Source organism: Pyxicephalus adspersus, chromosome 6 (genome assembly GCF_032062135.1).
Source record: "Pyxicephalus adspersus chromosome 6, UCB_Pads_2.0, whole genome shotgun sequence".
Classification (NCBI taxonomy): Eukaryota; Metazoa; Chordata; class Amphibia; order Anura; family Pyxicephalidae; genus Pyxicephalus; species Pyxicephalus adspersus.
Window position 1 is genome coordinate 14,522,246 of NC_092863.1, and position 7,098 is coordinate 14,529,343.

The following is a 7,098-nucleotide window of genomic DNA, read 5'->3' on the forward strand; positions in this document are numbered from 1 at the left end:
TAAAGGTCATAATATGAAATATTATGGAATATGAATGGGTTCACCACAAGTCTAGACCATTGGAGTGGTTAAGATTTAGTAAATTACAGGGTGATCTTGGCAAGCTTGTTTATTTTAGTACAATTACAGATCATTAGCTTGAGAAAAAACTTGTTTAAAAGTTCATTTTACCTATAAAGTACAATTATCCTCTGCCCGGACCTGTAGTCAAGAAATACATATGGCGCTCCCTAACTTGTTCCCATATACTCCCTGTGGTCCCGGCTCTGATTCTCCAAACAGAAGAAGACACGTAGCACGTGTACTGAACCATTTGTAGCCACCCTCGGAGAAGCTCTACACCTATGTATACATATTTTGCCATGCACTTTTGGGAAAAAGCTTTGAGATTGGGCATTCTGAGAATAAGCAAGTACGATGTATCACAATGTGCTGCCATTTTTTTTGGCACCTCAATAGACATAAACTAAACAATCACATCTTCTTCCTAAGCATAATGAAGAATCCATGTGTGGTAAGAATATGGTTATCGTTGGATCCATCAATGGTGTTGGGTTGCTATGCTGTGCTATACAGGACAATATTCCTTTACATTTCTGTGGATTGTAGTGAGGGCTAAAAATTAGAGCTCAAATCTAGACAAATATTACCTCTTGCAAGTGTTTTTTCTTTACTTTGAAGCATGATATGCTCATCTAAATCCTCTTAGTTCCATCACAGCGCTAATTTCTAATGTAGGAACTCACTAATCCAGTATGATAGACATGCCCATGTCGTGTGGTCCCAGATAGTTCCCTACCACCTGCAGTCTCTGGATAGACCACCAATTGGAAGGCAGTGCGGGTTTAGATATGCGTTAAGAGAACCTGTTATTTTATTCTGTAATGAACATTTTGCACAGGGTAAACTTTAAAACGGCAAAGAAATAGGTCAGTGCAACCAGAACATTGATTTGCCATGGATCTCTTTCTTTGCATGTTGCTGTGTGTGTATACGTTGTCTAATAAATCCTAGCCGCTCCGGTTTCCTCCCACATATTTTGGGTTAATTAACTTTTGAGTGAACTGGCTAAGGGAGTGTTTAGGAGTGTGTAGTATGAAAAGAAGATGTGGTGGTGGAATTACAAGCTGTGAATTATTCCCTTACAACGGTCATGTCATTTAGGAAACATAATGAAAATTCACTTTGCAAACAATACCCAATCATGTGCAAGAATAAAAAAAATAGCACACGATTGGTTGGTAAAGTTGGCAGAGATTTACCTAAGTTACTTAGCTAAGTGAAATATCCCTTACAATATAAAATTCATTTTGCTTTAGTAAATCAAATCCAATGCTTCATCCAATCCTTCATCCGATCTTGGCTCATCTACAATATACATACATTATAAAACAGGTCCATGTTGAAGCACACATACCTTAAAAAGTAATAATATAGTCCAGCAAATTCAGTATTTGTAATCATTAAATGGATGCTAAAATGCTGCAAGTATATTAACTCTGTCCTTATAATAACCCCCTATAATCTCCTAAACACCAGAAATTTGGCTGGGATAGGGATAACATTCATTAGACATCAAAATGAAAGCAGTGATAATAAATAGCTGAATAACCCAGAGAATAAAACTGAGCTTTTTATGACATGGCTGATTTCTGATTGGCTGCTGTAGGTTTCTTGCCAAATTATATTTATCTAACAACATATATATATATATATATATACATATATATATATATATATATATATATTTCTGTATCATTGGATTGCTAAAAATGACATCGGCCTTTGAAACAATAAAAACAATTGGATGGCAGAACCTTGGAAATGTGACTTTTTCTGTTATCAGACCAAGGTTTTTTGAAATGTAAGATAGCAAATTGATCCCTAGTGAAATAACACCGTTGCCTAATTTATTAACTCAACACATTGATGTTGTTATTCTTCTTTAAGCAGTGGGCATGTTTCTACACCTACACTGCAGAGTGCTCAACATGCAGCCAGAGACGGCAAAGACACGCATGTGCAATTCTCCCAACATGCCTCTGCTCTCATTTTCCTGCTGTCAGCTCTGCTTACAAACCTGTTACCATGCAACAAAGAATCATCCACCCCCACCATACTAACCCTTCCTTCTTCCACAGACCACCCTGCCATTCCAATGCCATACTGCAGTGCATGCTGGGAGGTGTAGTACCCTGACACTGCTATACACATTATAATAAATGTATATATATAAAGGATGCTGGTCCTGCTCTTCTTGTGTTCCCCTGTTCTGGCTAACCCTCAGTCTGGTCCTGGTTGGAGATTTCCTTATTATTATTATTATATTATTATTATACAGTATTTATATAGCGCCATCATATTACGCAGCGCTGTACATAGTCCATAGTCGTGTCACTAACTGCTCCTAATCAGGAGCAGTAGGTATAAAACAGAACTAGAAGGCGTCCACTAGGCATCTACACAGTACCGGGCTTTGTTTGACACTACAACAAAAAAAATATTTAGTTGAGTGGAACATTAAGTTTAAAATTTGAGCAGCATTTTTGTTTCAGTACAATTAAAGGCTCTATGACAATCTCTATGACCCCCCCCGGTTTGGCCAAATCCTTCTTCATTAGTGTTTCACACGTTCCCCTCTCAGACACTGCAGATCATAGTAGGAGGAGTTAGTAACAGCCAATCTAGGGAGCAGGGAGTGGGACTGGGTGTGGCCAGGTGATGATTGACAAGCTACAGCCTTGTAAATTAACAGTGGCAATGCTGATAGTGAAGCCATATCAATCTAACCCCTACTCACACCTTCTGTACCTTGCTATTGGTCCGTACCTATTGCATTTACCAGCCAATAGCAAGCCTGAGGGGGGCCTCAAGTAGCTCAATTATTGAGAAGTCAGTATTTGCATATTGAAGCTCTTTTGATTTGGATGTTCTGAAATAGAACTTCCTGTAACAGTGGTGGATGTAGCCAGCTGTGAGCCCTTATGCAAAACTGAGAGGGGGCCCTTGTGCAGTGGCACATTCTGCACCTCCTTATCTCAGCCCCAGGCCTGTAAACACTTCTAGGTCGATTGATTTACCTTATTGCCTGGAATTTCACTTTAATAAATGCTGGCAGCCATGAACTATGAAGCATTTGTATTCACAATTAATTCTCAATAAACTCATTATCAGAGGACATAGAATGCCACTTTTTGCATCAGAATGACCCCATGGAATTATATTCGTGTTAAAGTCTCTAAAAAATAATATTGGTTGTGATATTTCCTACAAAACCATGTCAAGATATTTTAATTATAGCTGCTGCCTGTGACCGCTGCTTCTCGAGATGTCCTAATTTACCTGGGCCTGAATCACTAAAAAAGCTTTTGTAAGAAGAATAAACTACATGTAATCCCTATCAGCAAAATCTCATTTAAGCTTTAAACAAGTTCATGTCATATAAAAAATAATATTAATATATATAATCTGACTTCAATAACTAATACTTGGTGATCCTCCAATAATATAATAATGCATCACCACTGTCTTCTAGTTGTGTTCAAACATTGGCACATTTTCCCTTGGACCTTGATGATGATGGCTACAAATGGCCATTTTCATCACACTCCACTGTTGTCACCATACAATACCATGTGATCATTTCTGGAGTCCATCTGGACCATCCCATCCTCAATCCTAATATGGAGGAACATTTACACCTCTGTCTGACCTGACATGTCTGACCCAGGTTGCAAGTCTGCCCAATCTGTGGCTGCTGATGCCATCTGCAACCAACTAACAAGCAATGGCAGCCTCCATATCTCTCATGACAAGGTCACTTTAAGCCACTTTTTCAAAACCAGAAAAAAGTGTATCTACAGAATCGCATAATAAAAACAAATAATGAAATGGCAATTGAAAAAATAACATATTGATATTGTATAAATAATGTAAAAATAGAAGCAACTGGTTTTTCCATGATAAAAAAGTGGAGTATCCCTTTAAGCTTAAACGCAGGCATGCCTGGGCTGCAGTTAAAAAGGCAGACGAATTGTTTCTGGCTCTCAGAGATCAATCTCCTTCCTCTCACTGCAGAAAGGGGATCAATAAGTAAAATTCTGCCTGCACATTCAGAGACACAACTGGCTAGTAAAATCAGGTTACACAGATGACGGGGGGGTTCTTCCAGGCATGTTGTGATTAATGTTTGTCTTTTAATAAAACAAAAGTTACGCAATTGCATTGAGGGCTTGGAGAAAGGACAATGAATCAGGATTCTTTGACCCCTACCATTAAAAAAGTTTCTACCCCAAGCAGGAAGTAACTAGTAGACCAAGAATATGCCTGACAGTCAGCCACCCATGGCCTCCAAATGCCTTGATTCCTAACAAACAAACTTGCTGAATTAAAGCCACAATTAAAGATGTTTTTAGCAAGTTCTCCATTGGGCATGGCTCTAAATAGATCGAATCAGAAAATCTTTGGATAAATCATACACAATACAATCATATAAAAACAAAAATGTAATGTTTGAAGACTACCTTTCCATGCATTGATCTTGGACATGAGTTGAGCTTGGAAGAAGACATGTCCAACCTGGTCTGGGAGTCCTCTATCCTAGTGAAGACCTGGTCTTTGGGTTCCCTAAACATGGTGTAAGGAGCTTGTATTTTAAAATGGCTCTGGATCACTGAGAAAAAAATGGCACAAACCAAGACCTGTACAAGAAAAGGTTGTATACTTATCGTCCCACTGCCCATTCCCCCAGCTTTGCTCAAGAGTTAGATCAACCTAAATTATCTTCACATTCTACGTCTCTAGGGTTTCTTCTACTGACTGCTACTTCCAGGTGTGTTGGTTCCCCACTGCACATTGTGGTTCCTCTTGCACAAAATGCCACAAGCATTTTTCCAGTGTCACTGGTTTACCTTCACTGGATGTCCCTAAAACTTGTAGGTTGATTGGAACCCAGTATCATTCAACCCAAAAGAATTAGGGCACAGTGTAAAGATGTAGATGTCTTCATGACTTCACTGCTCTCTCATCTCTCATCATTAAAACTGGCAAGTACCAAAGAAGTGACCAATCTTGAGACAAGGCTTGGTAAAAAAAAATATATGGGTGGTGGGGGAAAGGGCACAGGTGGGTACACGTTGGGTTTTAAAAACTTGTATAGGAAAGCAGACCAAGTACTCATCTCACAAACATCTGTGGACCAAGAAGTAGACAAATTAAATTAGATTGGTGTTTCTCTATCAGAGTTCTGTAGAACCCTAAGGGTTCTCCCGAGGTTTCTAGGGGTTCCGTGAGCAATGAGCAATTTGTGACTCTCAGATCAGTAACCACTGACACCAACAAACATTTTGGCAATCTGTAAGGGCGACATTCTTCTAACTTGCCAGCAATGTAGGAGGCATTCTTCATATTACCCACCACAATAATGTACTGAGCTGTGGATATTATAGGAAGGTTCCCCAAGAAACTTATTTCAGGGGTTCCCCCATGGTAAAAAGATCCATAAACACTAAGTTTAATCATGGTTGTTGTATTAATGTTATTTTATGCTGCCCTTGAGCTGCAGTCAATCTACTTTTATTCCCATAATGTATGGTTTAGTATTGTAACACCATTCTACAAATGGGTGACTATTTTTCATGAATGACTGATGGTTAAACGTGTTCACCTAAGTACTTTTTCTGAAGCAGTGCATGAATTTTATTTAATTTGAAGATGTGTGCTTCACAAATTTTTATGTGTTTTATGTTTTTGCCTTATTGTAAGATGACTTCACAGAAATCTCATCTTTCCTGCAAACAAGAATCAATTGTTTTTTTATGAAATCTTGTTCTCTTGGGCTTTTAAAGTAAGATCCCTTGAAGAGCAACATTTAAATGCAAAAAATAGTGTTCAGTAATATCAGCAAACAAGCCAAGATTGGGAGTGGTGGATGTATTGTTTGGTCCTTAGGGATAGCTACTTGAATAGGAATTATCTAGTAATCTCATTGGTTGCCAGGCACTACCTGACCGCCCTACCTATTGCACATCATTCTTTGCTTTATTGAATTAACCTGCACAAGGTATACCGAAATAAAAATAAATAATAATACCTGTAATGATGGTAAAATAAAGGCTTGTCATGCTGCAATAGAAAAGAGCTTTTTCCAAACAGTCTGCACAGCGTTGGGATACAATTATAGAATTGCCTGAAATTTCTTTGTATGTTGTAGAACATTCTTTTGGCCATAGGGTTGTAGGTATGGTCAGGTAACCACTAAATTTGGTTGTTTAGTGAATTGGCATTACATGAATCCTGCCCCTATCCCAAAGTCTTCCATTGGAACTCAAGATGTTTTTTTTTTCTTAAATAAAACATTCATTTATTCCCTTAAACATGATTTTTTTTTCTTTATGTGATGTCCCATTCCTTCCGGTTGATAGCAGTCACTGGCTCTCTGAACCTGCCCCCTCGCCCCTGTGTAATTACATAGATTGCCAATCACTCCTCTTTCAGAGCCAGCAGAAATGAGATACAGATTTTATAGCAAGGAGCCAAAACAGTAATAACATTGGAATGAATTGGATAGTTATCACTTTTCCTTGGACCTGTTCTCATATCAGCATGGTGTTTTTCTTCTTTTTTTACCCTTTTTGGTACCAGGACAGCCCTGGCTATCCCTTCCAGAAACTACAAATTATAGGGCCCAATAGTAAAACCTTAATTAGGCCTTTCTCATACCTCATCCTCTTCTACAAAGACCACCAAGGAGAGGATGAGCATGCCCACCAAACAAGGACCCATATAACAAGGGCCGCCATAATGACCCCGTATAACAAGGCTGGGAATCTTGACCTACGTGCTAAGACAGCCTTCTAATTTAGATATTATTACATATATTTTCTTTAGTATGTAGATATTTGAATGCACTGGATTACTGCAGATCTCCCCACATGTAATTACAAATCAATTATTATTATTATTCATATATACAGTTTGAAATAGAGAGACCTGGAGTAAGAAAGTTCATCCTTCTTCAACACCTGCAAAAGCCTTACTTTTGCAAACCCATGTCACTGCAGATATATTGGCCCTGATTTATATTGGCTTTCATCACTA